We start from the raw sequence: 13,276 nt of genomic DNA on the forward strand, positions 1-13,276 counted from the left end.
TCGAGGCCGACTGCGGAACCGGCGCTGGGCGGACGCCAAAGCTCGGCAGGGCCGTGGGCACTTAGAAACTTTTTGCCAAGTTGGCTGTGAGCTCCAGGAGGAGACCGTCATTTTTCGTCATTCGAGGCCGACTGCGGAACCGGCGCTGAGCGGACGCCAAAGCTCGGCAGGGCCGTGGGCACTTAGAAACTTTTTGCCAAGTTGGCTGTGAGCTCCAGGAGGAGACCGTTATTTTTCGTCATTCGAGGCCGACTGCGGAACCGGCGCTGGGCGGACGCCAAAGCTCGGCAGGGCCGTGGGCACTTAGAAACTTTTTGCCAAGTTGGCTGTGAGCTCCAGGAGGAGACCGTTATTTTTCGTCATTCGAGGCCGACTGCGGAACCGGCGCTGGGCGGACGCCAAAGCTCGGCAGGGCCGTGGGCACTTAGAAACTTTTTGCCAAGTTGGCTGTGAGCTCCAGGAGGAGACCGTTATTTTTCGTCATTCGAGGCCGACTGCGGAACCGGCGCTGGGCGGACGCCAAAGCTCGGCAGGGCCGTGGGCACTTAGAAACTTTTTGCCAAGTTGGCTGTGAGCTCCAGGAGGAGACCGTCATTTTTCGTCATTCGAGGCCGACTGCGGCACCGGCGCTGAGCGGACGCCAAAGCTCGGCAGGGCCGTGGGCACTTAGAAACTTTTTGCCAAGTTGGCTGTGAGCTCCAGGAGGAGACCGTTATTTTTCGTCATTCGAGGCCGACTGCGGAACCGGCGCTGGGCGGACGCCAAAGCTCGGCAGGGCCGTGGGCACTTAGAAACTTTTTGCCAAGTTGGCTGTGAGCTCCAGGAGGAGACCGTCATTTTTCGTCATTCGAGGCCGACTGCGGCACCGGCGCTGAGCGGACGCCAAAGCTCGGCAGGGCCGTGGGCACTTAGAAACTTTTTGCCAAGTTGGCTGTGAGCTCCAGGAGGAGACCGTTATTTTTCGTCATTCGAGGCCGACTGCGGAACCGGCGCTGGGCGGACGCCAAAGCTCGGCAGGGCCGTGGGCACTTAGAAACTTTTTGCCAAGTTGGCTGTGAGCTCCAGGAGGAGACCGTCATTTTTCGTCATTCGAGGCCGACTGCGGCACCGGCGCTGAGCGGACGCCAAAGCTCGGCAGGGCCGTGGGCACTTAGAAACTTTTTGCCAAGTTGGCTGTGAGCTCCAGGAGGAGACCGTTATTTTTCGTCATTCGAGGCCGACTGCGGAACCGGCGCTGGGCGGACGCCAAAGCTCGGCAGGGCCGTGGGCACTTAGAAACTTTTTGCCAAGTTGGCTGTGAGCTCCAGGAGGAGACCGTCATTTTTCGTCATTCGAGGCCGACTGCGGCACCGGCGCTGAGCGGACGCCAAAGCTCGGCAGGGCCGTGGGCACTTTGCCACTTTTTCGCCACAATTGGCTGTGAGCTCCAGGAGGAGACCGTTATTTTTCGTCATTCTAGGCCGGTTGCAGAACCGGCGCGGCTCGGATGCACGAGCCCGCAGAGCCGTGGGCACTTAGAAAAATTTCAGAGAGGCGACACTTTGCCATTTTTTCAGAGAGGTGACACTTAGTCGTTTTTTCGAAAGTTGACACTTAGCCGTTTTTTCGAAAGTTGACACTTAGTCGTTTTTTCGAAAGTTGACACTTAGTCGTTTTTTCGCCAAAGTGCCCACCTCCAGCGCGTGCCACGGCGCTTTCCAGGTCTTCTATCCGACCTTGTGCTGTCGAGGACGGCGTGTCCGACGCCGTGGGGAGACCAGCACCATCTCCTCCATACTCGTAAACGAGGTGCTTTGGAAAACGGGGGGAAAGTCGATGAGTACACTGACTACTGGGACCATTTCATTGTACTCTGGCGCACCTGAAGACCAAAAAAGGTACTGCACCTTAGCCCGGGTACCTCACCCCCTGGTACCTCGAGGTGAGCTCCAGGGAGAGAGGCTGATTTTTTGCTTTTTGAGGCCGACCACCGAACCGGCGCGGGGCGGACTCACAAGCCCCGCAGAGCCGTGGGCACTTAGTCGTTTTTTCGAAAGTTGACACTTAGTCGTTTTTTCGCCGATTTTGCTGGGACCTCCAGGCGAGGACCGGCGTTTTTCGTCTTCCGGGTCCGACCCGGGAACCAGCGCCGAGCGGACACATTCGCTCGCTAGTGCCGTTGGCACTTAGAAAATTTTTCGTTTGTCATGAGCTCCGGGCGGAGACCGGCGTTTTTCGTCTTCCGGGTCCGACCCGGGAACCAGCGCCGAGCGGACACATTCGCTCGCAAGTGCCGTTGGCACTTAGAAAATTTTTCGTTTGTCATGAGCTCCGGGCGGAGAGCGGCGTTTTTCGTCTTCCGGGTTCGACCCGGGAACCAGCGCCGAGCGGACACATTCGCTCGCTAGTGCCGTTGGCACTTAGAAAATGTTTCGTTTGTCATGAGCTCCGGGCGGAGAGCGGCGTTTTTCGTCTTCCGGGTTCGACCCGGGAACCAGCGCCGAGCGGACACATTCGCTCGCTAGTGCCGTTGGCACTTAGAAAATTTTTCGTTTGTCATGAGCTCCGGGCGGAGAGCGGCGTTTTTCGTCTTCCGGGTTCGACCCGGGAACCAGCGCCGAGCGGACACATTCGCTCGCTAGTGCCGTTGGCACTTAGAAAATTTTTCGTTTGTCATGAGCTCCGGGCGGAGAGCGGCGTTTTTCGTCTTCCGGGTTCGACCCGGGAACCAGCGCCGAGCGGACACATTCGCTCGCTAGTGCCGTTGGCACTTAGAAAATTTTTCGTTTGTCATGAGCTCCGGGCGGAGACCGGCATTTTTCGTCATTCGAGGCCGACGGGGGAACCAGCCGGAGCGGACACGTTTGCTCGGAAGAGCCGTTGGCACTTAGAAAAAATTCCGTGTCTCGTGAGCTCCAGGGGGGACAGGCTGGTTTTATTCATCCGTAGCCGACATGGGAACCAGCGCGGAGCGGATTGGTGTTGCGCTGCCATATACCTCATCTCTCTCAAGAGTCCCCCCCTTATACGTGCCGATGGTGTTTTGGAAAACGGGGGGTAACTGGATGAGTACACTGACTAGTGGGACCAAGTACACTAATAGCCCCTGGTACCTAAAATGGAAGTATAGAGGCCGACTTTCGGGCAAGATCACGCCGGGTTAGGCTTCCAGGACCTCGGCTAAGCAATTTTAACGGGTTGCCCGGTTCTTTTTTGAACCAGCCCGGTTCTTTTTTTTTATCCAGCCCGGTTCTTTTTACACTTCCAGCTGGAGCTCGGGAGCGGCTTTTTGCACAAGATCACGCCGTGTTAGGCTTCCAGGACCTCAGCTAAGCAATTTTAACGGGTCGCCCGGTTCTTTTTTGATCCAGCCCGGTTCTTTTTTTTATCCAGCCTGGTTCTTTTTACACTTCCAGCTGGAGCTCGGGAGCGGCTTTTTGCACAAGAACACGCCGTGTTAGGCTTCCAGGACCTCGGCTAAGCAATTTTAACGGGTCGCCCGGTTCTTTTTTGATCCAGCCCGGTTCTTTTTTTTATCCAGCCTGGTTCTTTTTACACTTCCAGCTGGAGCTCGGGAGCGGCTTTTTGCACAAGAACACGCCGTGTTAGGCTTCCAGGACCTCGGCTAAGCAATTTTAACGGGTCGCCCGGTTCTTTTTTGATCCAGCCCGGTTCTTTTTTTTATCCAGCCTGGTTCTTTTTACACTTCCAGCTGGAGCTCGGGAGCGGCTTTTTGCACAAGATCACGCCGTGTTAGGCTTCCAGGACCTCGGCTAAGCAATTTTAACGGGTCGCCCGGTTCTTTTTTGATCCAGCCCGGTTCTTTTTTTTATCCAGCCTGGTTCTTTTTACACTTCCAGCTGGAGCTCGGGAGCGGCTTTTTGCACAAGATCACGCCGTGTTAGGCTTCCAGGACCTCGGCTAAGCAATTTTAACGGGTCGCCCGGTTCTTTTTTTTTATCCAGCCCGGTTCTTTTTTTATCCAGCCCGGTTCTTTTTACACTTCCAGCTGGAGCTCGGGAGCGGCTTTTTGCACAAGATCACGCCGTGTTAGGCTTCCAGGACCTCGGCTAAGCAATTTTAACGGGTTGCCCGGTTCTTTTTTGAACCAGCCCGGTTCTTTTTTTTATCCAGCCTGGTTCTTTTTACACTTCCAGCTGGAGCTCGGGAGCGGCTTTTTGCACAAGAACACGCCGTGTTAGGCTTCCAGGACCTCGGCTAAGCAATTTTAACGGGTCGCCCGGTTCTTTTTTGATCCAGCCCGGTTCTTTTTTTTATCCAGCCTGGTTCTTTTTACACTTCCAGCTGGAGCTCGGGAGCGGCTTTTTGCACAAGAACACGCCGTGTTAGGCTTCCAGGACCTCGGCTAAGCAATTTTAACGGGTTGCCCGGTTCTTTTTTGAACCAGCCCGGTTCTTTTTTTTATCCAGCCTGGTTCTTTTTACACTTCCAGCTGGAGCTCGGGAGCGGCTTTTTGCACAAGAACACGCCGTGTTAGGCTTCCAGGACCTCGGCTAAGCAATTTTAACGGGTCGCCCGGTTCTTTTTTGATCCAGCCCGGTTCTTTTTTTTATCCAGCCTGGTTCTTTTTACACTTCCAGCTGGAGCTCGGGAGCGGCTTTTTGCACAAGATCACGCCGTGTTAGGCTTCCAGGACCTCGGCTAAGCAATTTTAACGGGTCGCCCGGTTCTTTTTTTTATCCAGCCCGGTTCTTTTTTTATCCAGCCCGGTTCTTTTTACACTTCCAGCTGGAGCTCGGGAGCGGCTTTTTGCACAAGATCACGCCGTGTTAGGCTTCCAGGACCTCGGCTAAGCAATTTTAACGGGTCGCCCGGTTCTTTTTTGATCCAGCCCGGTTCTTTTTTTTATCCAGCCTGGTTCTTTTTACACTTCCAGCTGGAGCTCGGGAGCGGCTTTTTGCACAAGAACACGCCGTGTTAGGCTTCCAGGACCTCGGCTAAGCAATTTTAACGGGTCGCCCGGTTCTTTTTTTTATCCAGCCCGGTTCTTTTTTTATCCAGCCCGGTTCTTTTTACACTTCCAGCTGGAGCTCGGGAGCGGCTTTTTGCACAAGATCACGCCGTGTTAGGCTTCCAGGACCTCGGCTAAGCAATTTTAACGGGTCGCCCGGTTCTTTTTTGATCCAGCCCGGTTCTTTTTTTTATCCAGCCTGGTTCTTTTTACACTTCCAGCTGGAGCTCGGGAGCGGCTTTTTGCACAAGAACACGCCGTGTTAGGCTTCCAGGACCTCGGCTAAGCAATTTTAACGGGTCGCCCGGTTCTTTTTTTTATCCAGCCCGGTTCTTTTTTTATCCAGCCCGGTTCTTTTTACACTTCCAGCTGGAGCTCGGGAGCGGCTTTTTGCACAAGATCACGCCGTGTTAGGCTTCCAGGACCTCGGCTAAGCAATTTTAACGGGTCGCCCGGTTCTTTTTTGATCCAGCCCGGTTCTTTTTTTTATCCAGCCCGGTTCTTTTTACACTTCCAGCTGGAGCTTGGGAGCGGCTTTTTGCACAAGAACACGCCGTGTTAGGCTTCCAGGACCTCGGCTAAGCAATTTTAACGGGTCGCCCGGTTCTTTTTTGATCCAGCCCGGTTCTTTTTTTATCCAGCCCGGTTCTTTTTACACTTCCAGCTGGAGCTCGGGAGCGGCTTTTTGCACAAGATCACGCCGGGTTAGGCTTCCAGGACCTCGGCTAAGCAATTTTAACGGGTCGCCCGGTTCTTTTTTGATCCAGCCCGGTTCTTTTTTTATCCAGCCCGGTTCTTTTTACACTTCCAGCTGGAGCTCGGGAGCGGTTTTTTGCACAAGATCACGCCGTGTTAGGCTTCCAGGACCTCGGCTAAGCAATTTTAACGGGTCGCCCGGTTCTTTTTTGATCCAGCCCGGTTCTTTTTTTTATCCAGCCCGGTTCTTTTCACACTTCCAGCTGGAGCTCGGCAGCGGCTATTTGCACAAGATCACGCCGGGTTAGGCTTCCAGGACCTCGGCTAAGCAATTTTAACGGGTCGCCCGGTTCTTTTTTGATCCAGCCCGGTTCTTTTTTTATCCAGCCCGGTTCTTTTTACACTTCCAGCTGGAGCTCGGGAGCGGCTTTTTGCACAAGATCACGCCGTGTTAGGCTTCCAGGACCTCGGCTAAGCAATTTTAACGGGTCGCCCGGTTCTTTTTTGATCCAGCCCGGTTCTTTTTTTATCCAGCCCGGTTCTTTTTACACTTCCAGCTGGAGCTCGGGAGCGGTTTTTTGCACAAGATCACGCCGTGTTAGGCTTCCAGGACCTCGGCTAAGCAATTTTAACGGGCCGCCCGGTTCTTTTTTGATCCAGCCCGGTTCTTTTTTGATCCAGCCCGGTTCTTTTTCCACTTCCAGCTGGAGCTCAGCAGCGGCTTTTTGCACAAGATCACGCCGGGTTAGGCTTCCAGGACCTCGGCTAAGCAATTTTAACGGGTCGCCCGGTTCTTTTTTGATCCAGCCCGGTTCTTTTTTTATCCAGCCCGGTTCTTTTTACACTTCCAGCTGGAGCTCGGGAGCGGTTTTTTGCACAAGATCACGCCGTGTTAGGCTTCCAGGACCTCGGCTAAGCAATTTTAACGGGCCGCCCGGTTCTTTTTTGATCCAGCCCGGTTCTTTTTTGATCCAGCCCGGTTCTTTTTCCACTTCCAGCTGGAGCTCAGCAGCGGCTTTTTGCACAAGATCACGCCGGGTTAGGCTTCCAGGACCTCGGCTAAGCACTTCTAACGGGTCGCCCGGTTCTTTTTTTGAACCAGCCCGGTTCTTTTTACACTTCCAGCTGGAGCTCAGCAGCGGCTTTTTGCACAAGATCACGCCGGGTTAGGGTTCCAGGACCTCGGCTAAGCAATTTTAACGGGCCGCCCGGTTCTTTTTTTGATCCAGCCCGGTTCTTTTTACACTTCCAGCTGGAGCTCAGCAGCGGCTTTTTGCACAAGATCACGCCGGGTTAGGCTTCCAGGACCTCGCCTAAGCACTTCTAACGGGCCCTGGTCCACCCCTGCCAGCGCATTTCAAAACTTGGCATTAATTTCGACCTAAGAGACGAAGTCTGATTTTTTTCTACCACTTGGGCGGCCTTTTTGCACCCAGAACACCCGCACCGGCACCATAAATTCGAAGGGTGCCGAGTGCGTCGGCGCAGATTCTGCGACGGAGTGACACTTCCCTCTTGTGGACATTCGGCGGTAGGTGAAATGCGCACTCGGTCTTCTCTTTTCTTTTCCTTCCAGTGAAACTTTGGCAACATTCTGCGAGCTGCTGGCTTCCAGAACCTCGGCCAAGCAGGTGGAGGATTTTTTTCCACTTCCAGCTGGAGGTGAGGAGGGACTTTTTGGGCAAGATCACGCCGACTTAGCAAGCAAGGTGGAAGTGCCAGCATGCTCCGTGGCTGGAAGTGTGGATGTGCCAGCACCCTCCCTGCCTATGGAAGTGTGGAGCTCCAGCACCCTCCCTGCCTATGGAAGTGTGGAGCTCCAGCACCCTCCCTGCCTATGGAAGTGTGGAGCTCCAGCACCCTCCCTGCCTATGGAAGTGTGGAGCTCCAGCACCCTCCCTGCCTATGGAAGTGTGGAGCTCCAGCACCCTCCCTGCCTATGGAAGTGTGGAGCTCCAGCACCCTCCCTGCCTATGGAAGTGTGGAGCTCCAGCACCCTCCCTGCCTATGGAAGTGTGGAGCTCCAGCACCCTCCCTGCCTATGGAAGTGTGGAGCTCCAGCACCCTCCCTGCCTATGGAAGTGTGGAGCTCCAGCACCCTCCCTGCCTATGGAAGTGTGGAGCTCCAGCACCCTCCCTGCCTATGGAAGTGTGGAGCTCCAGCACCCTCCCTGCCTATGGAAGTGTGGAGCTCCAGCACCCTCCCTGCCTATGGAAGTGTGGAGCTCCAGCACCCTCCCTGCCTATGGAAGTGTGGAGCTCCAGCACCCTCCCTGCCTATGGAAGTGTGGAGCTCCAGCACCCTCCCTGCCTATGGAAGTGTGGAGCTCCAGCACCCTCCCTGCCTATGGAAGTGTGGAGCTCCAGCACCCTCCCTGCCTATGGAAGTGTGGAGCTCCAGCACCCTCCCTGCCTATGGAAGTGTGGAGCTCCAGCACCCTCCCTGCCTATGGAAGTGTGGAGCTCCAGCACCCTCCCTGCCTATGGAAGTGTGGAGCTCCAGCACCCTCCCTGCCTATGGAAGTGTGGAGCTCCAGCACCCTCCCTGCCTATGGAAGTGTGGAGCTCCAGCACCCTCCCTGCCTATGGAAGTGTGGAGCTCCAGCACCCTCCCTGCCTATGGAAGTGTGGAGCTCCAGCACCCTCCCTGCCTATGGAAGTGTGGAGCTCCAGCACCCTCCCTGCCTATGGAAGTGTGGAGCTCCAGCACCCTCCCTGCCTATGGAAGTGTGGAGCTCCAGCACCCTCCCTGCCTATGGAAGTGTGGAGCTCCAGCACCCTCCCTGCCTATGGAAGTGTGGAGCTCCAGCACCCTCCCTGCCTATGGAAGTGTGGAGCTCCAGCACCCTCCCTGCCTATGGAAGTGTGGAGCTCCAGCACCCTCCCTGCCTATGGAAGTGTGGAGCTCCAGCACCCTCCCTGCCTATGGAAGTGTGGAGCTCCAGCACCCTCCCTGCCTATGGAAGTGTGGAGCTCCAGCACCCTCCCTGCCTATGGAAGTGTGGAGCTCCAGCACCCTCCCTGCCTATGGAAGTGTGGAGCTCCAGCACCCTCCCTGCCTATGGAAGTGTGGAGCTCCAGCACCCTCCCTGCCTATGGAAGTGTGGAGCTCCAGCACCCTCCCTGCCTATGGAAGTGTGGAGCTCCAGCACCCTCCCTGCCTATGGAAGTGTGGAGCTCCAGCACCCTCCCTGCCTATGGAAGTGTGGAGCTCCAGCACCCTCCCTGCCTATGGAAGTGTGGAGCTCCAGCACCCTCCCTGCCTATGGAAGTGTGGAGCTCCAGCACCCTCCCTGCCTATGGAAGTGTGGAGCTCCAGCACCCTCCCTGCCTATGGAAGTGTGGAGCTCCAGCACCCTCCCTGCCTATGGAAGTGTGGAGCTCCAGCACCCTCCCTGCCTATGGAAGTGTGGAGCTCCAGCACCCTCCCTGCCTATGGAAGTGTGGAGCTCCAGCACCCTCCCTGCCTATGGAAGTGTGGAGCTCCAGCACCCTCCCTGCCTATGGAAGTGTGGAGCTCCAGCACCCTCCCTGCCTATGGAAGTGTGGAGCTCCAGCACCCTCCCTGCCTATGGAAGTGTGGAGCTCCAGCACCCTCCCTGCCTATGGAAGTGTGGAGCTCCAGCACCCTCCCTGCCTATGGAAGTGTGGAGCTCCAGCACCCTCCCTGCCTATGGAAGTGTGGAGCTCCAGCACCCTCCCTGCCTATGGAAGTGTGGAGCTCCAGCACCCTCCCTGCCTATGGAAGTGTGGAGCTCCAGCACCCTCCCTGCCTATGGAAGTGTGGAGCTCCAGCACCCTCCCTGCCTATGGAAGTGTGGAGCTCCAGCACCCTCCCTGCCTATGGAAGTGTGGAGCTCCAGCACCCTCCCTGCCTATGGAAGTGTGGAGCTCCAGCACCCTCCCTGCCTATGGAAGTGTGGAGCTCCAGCACCCTCCCTGCCTATGGAAGTGTGGAGCTCCAGCACCCTCCCTGCCTATGGAAGTGTGGAGCTCCAGCACCCTCCCTGCCTATGGAAGTGTGGAGCTCCAGCACCCTCCCTGCCTATGGAAGTGTGGAGCTCCAGCACCCTCCCTGCCTATGGAAGTGTGGAGCTCCAGCACCCTCCCTGCCTATGGAAGTGTGGAGCTCCAGCACCCTCCCTGCCTATGGAAGTGTGGAGCTCCAGCACCCTCCCTGCCTATGGAAGTGTGGAGCTCCAGCACCCTCCGTGCCTAGGGAAGTGTGGAGCTCCAGCACCCTCCCTGCCTATGGAAGAGCCACCTCCGCGGGCATGCTGCTCAACCACGCCGGCCCAGAGTTCCAGCCGCTCGGCTACACTCTCTCACAAGCCCCGCCTGGAGCTCCCCAGCCCGCCCCTGGTACCTCAACTACCGAGGCCAGCCGCTCGACCAGGCCGGCCCAGAGTTCCAGCCGCTCGGATAAGCTCTGTCACTCTCCCGCTAAGCAGCCACCGGTAACGGGGAAATGTCGCCGCCTTGTGGACACGCCGTTGTAAATGAATGGGCTTTCGCACTTAGTGCAATTTTCGCCAGCTCCGTGGCTGCAAGTATGGAGCTATGGAGCTATGGAGCCACCAGACAGGCTGGAGCTCTGGAGCTATGGAAGTATGGAGCTCTGGAGCTATGGAGCTATGGAGCTCTGGGGCTATGGAGCTATGGAGCTATGGAGCTCTGGAGCTCTGGTGCTATGGAGCTCTGGAGCTCTGGTGCTATGGAGCTATGGAGCTATGGAGCTATGGAGCTATGGAGCTATGGAAGTCTGGAGCTATGGAAGTATGGAGCTATGGAAGTATGGAGCTATGGAGCTATGGAGCTATGGAGCCACCAGCCAGCACCCTCCGTGGCTCAACCACGCCGGCCCAGAGTTCCAGCCGCTCGGCTTCACTCTCTCACAAGCCCCGCCTGGAGCTCCCCAGCCCGCCCCTGGTACCTCAACTACCGAGGCCAGCCGCTCGACCAGGCCGGCCCAGAGTTCCAGCCGCTCGGCTTCACTCTCTCACAAGACCCGCCTGGAGCTCCCCGGCCCACCCCTGGTACCTCAACTACCGAGGCCAGCCGTTCGACCACGCCGGCGCAGAGTTCCAGCCGCTCGGATAAGCTCTGTCACTCTCCTGCCGCGCAGCCACCGGTAACGGGGAAATGTCGCCGCCTTGTGGACACGCCCTTGTAAATGAATGGGCTTTCGCACTTAGTGCAATTTTCGCCAACTCTCTGACTGGAGCTATGGAAGTATGGAGCTATGGAGCCACCAGCCACCCAGGCTGGAGCTATGGAGCTCTGGTGCTATGGAGCTCTGGTGCTATGGAGCTATGGAGCTCTGGAGCTCTGGTGCTATGGAGCTATGGAGCTCTGGAAGTATGGAGCTATGGAGCTCTGGAGGTATGGAGCTATGGAGCCCTGGAGCCCTGGAGCTATGGAGCCCTGGAGCTATGGAGCCCTGGAGCCCTGGAGCTATGGAGCCCTGGAGCTATGGAGCTATGGAGCTCTGGTGCTATGGAGCTATGGAGCTCTGGTGCTATGGAGCTATGGAGCTCTGGTGCTATGGAGCTATGGAGCTCTGGTGCTATGGAGCTATGGAGCTCTGGTGCTATGGAGCTATGGAGCTGGTGCTATGGAGCTATGGAGCTCTGGTGCTATGGAGCTATGGAGCTCTGGTGCTATGGAGCTCTGGTGCTATGGAGCTATGGAGCTCTGGTGCTATGGAGCTATGGAGCTCTGGTGCTATGGAGCTATGGAGCTCTGGTGCTATGGAGCTCTGGTGCTATGGAGCTATGGAGCTCTGGTGCTATGGAGCTCTGGAGCTCTGGAGGTATGGAGCTATGGAGGTATGGAGCCACCAGCCAGCACCCTCCGTGGCTGGATCAATGGAAGTGTTTAGGTACCAGGCGGCCAAAGTGCCGAGGCCTCACGCTCGACCACGCCGGCGCAGAGTTCCAGCCGCTCGGATGAGCTCTGTCACTCTCCCGCCGCGCAGCCACCGGTAACGGGGAAATGTCGCCGCCTTGTGGACACGCCGTTGTAAATGAATGGGCTTTCGCACTTAGTGCAATTTTCGCCAACTCTCTGACTTAGAGCTATGGAAGTATGGAGCTATGGAGCCACCAGCCACCCAGGCTGGAGCTATGGAGCTCTGGAGCTCTGGTGCTATGGAGCTCTGGAGGTATGGAGCTATGGAGCTATGGAGCTATGGAGCTATGGAGCCCTGGAGCTCTGGAGGTATGGAGCTATGGTGCTATGGAGCTCTGAAGCCATGGAGCTCTGGTGCTATGGAGCTCTGGAGCTCTGGAGGTATGGAGCTCTGGAGGTATGGAGCTATGGAGCCCTGGAGCCCTGGAGCTATGGAGCCCTGGAGCTATGGAGCCCTGGAGCCCTGGAGCTATGGAGCCCTGGAGCTATGGAGCCCTGGAGCCCTGGAGCTATGGAGCCCTGGAGCTATGGAGCTATGGAGCCCTGGAGCTATGGAGCTATGGAGCTATGGAGCTCTGGTGCTATGGAGCTATGGAGCTCTGGTGCTATGGAGCTATGGAGCTCTGGTGCTATGGAGCTATGGAGCTCTGGTGCTATGGAGCTATGGAGCTGGTGCTATGGAGCTATGGAGCTATGGAGCTATGGAGCTCTGGTGCTATGGAGCTATGGAGCTCTGGTGCTATGGAGCTATGGAGCTCTGGTGCTATGGAGCTATGGAGCTCTGGAGGTATGGAGCTATGGAGGTATGGAGCCACCAGCCAGCACCCTCCGAGGCTGGATCAATGGAAGTGTTTTAGGTACCAGGCAGCCAAAGGGCCGAGGCCTCACTCTCGACCACGCCGGCGCAGAGTTCCAGCCGCTCGGATAAGCTCTGTCACTCACCCGCCGCGCAGCCACCGGTAACGGGGAAATGTCGCCGCCTTGTGGACAAGCCGTTGTAAATGAATGGGCTTTCGCACTTAGTGCAATTTTCGCCAGCTCCGTGGCTGCAAGTATGGAGCTATGGAGCCACCAGCCAGCCAGGCTGGAGCTATGGAAGTATGGAGCCATGGAGCTCCGGAGCTATGGAAGTATGGAGCTATGGAGCTATGGAGCTCTGGAGCTCTGGAGCTCTGGAGCTATGGAGCTATGGAGCCCTGGAGCTATGGAGCTATGGAGCCCTGGTGCTATGGAGCTATGGAGCTCTGGTGCTATGGAGCTATGGAGCTCTGGTGCTATGGAGCTATGGAGCTCTGGTGCTATGGAGCTATGGAGCTCTGGTGCTATGGAGCTATGGAGCTCTGGTGCTATGGAGCTATGGAGCTCTGGTGCTATGGAGCTATGGAGCTCTGGTGCTATGGAGCTCTGGAGCTCTGGTGCTATGGAGCTCTGGAGCTCTGGTGCTATGGAGCTATGGAGCTCTGGTGCTATGGAGCTATGGAGCTCTGGTGCTATGGAGCTATGGAGCTCTGGAGGTATGGAGCTATGGAGGTATGGAGCCACCAGCCAGCACCCTCCGTGGCTGGATCAATGGAAGTGTTTAGGTACCAGGCGGCCAAAGTGCCGAGGCCTCACGCTCGACCACGCCGGCGCAGAGTTCCAGCCGCTCGGATGAGCTCTGTCACTCTCCCGCCGCGCAGCCACCGGTAACGGGGAAATGTCGCCGCCTTGTGGACACGC

Source organism: Syngnathus leptorhynchus, unplaced genomic scaffold (assembly GCF_054491065.1).
Source record: "Syngnathus leptorhynchus isolate UIUO unplaced genomic scaffold, UIUO_Slep HiC_scaffold_618, whole genome shotgun sequence".
Taxonomy (NCBI): Eukaryota; Metazoa; Chordata; class Actinopteri; order Syngnathiformes; family Syngnathidae; genus Syngnathus; species Syngnathus leptorhynchus.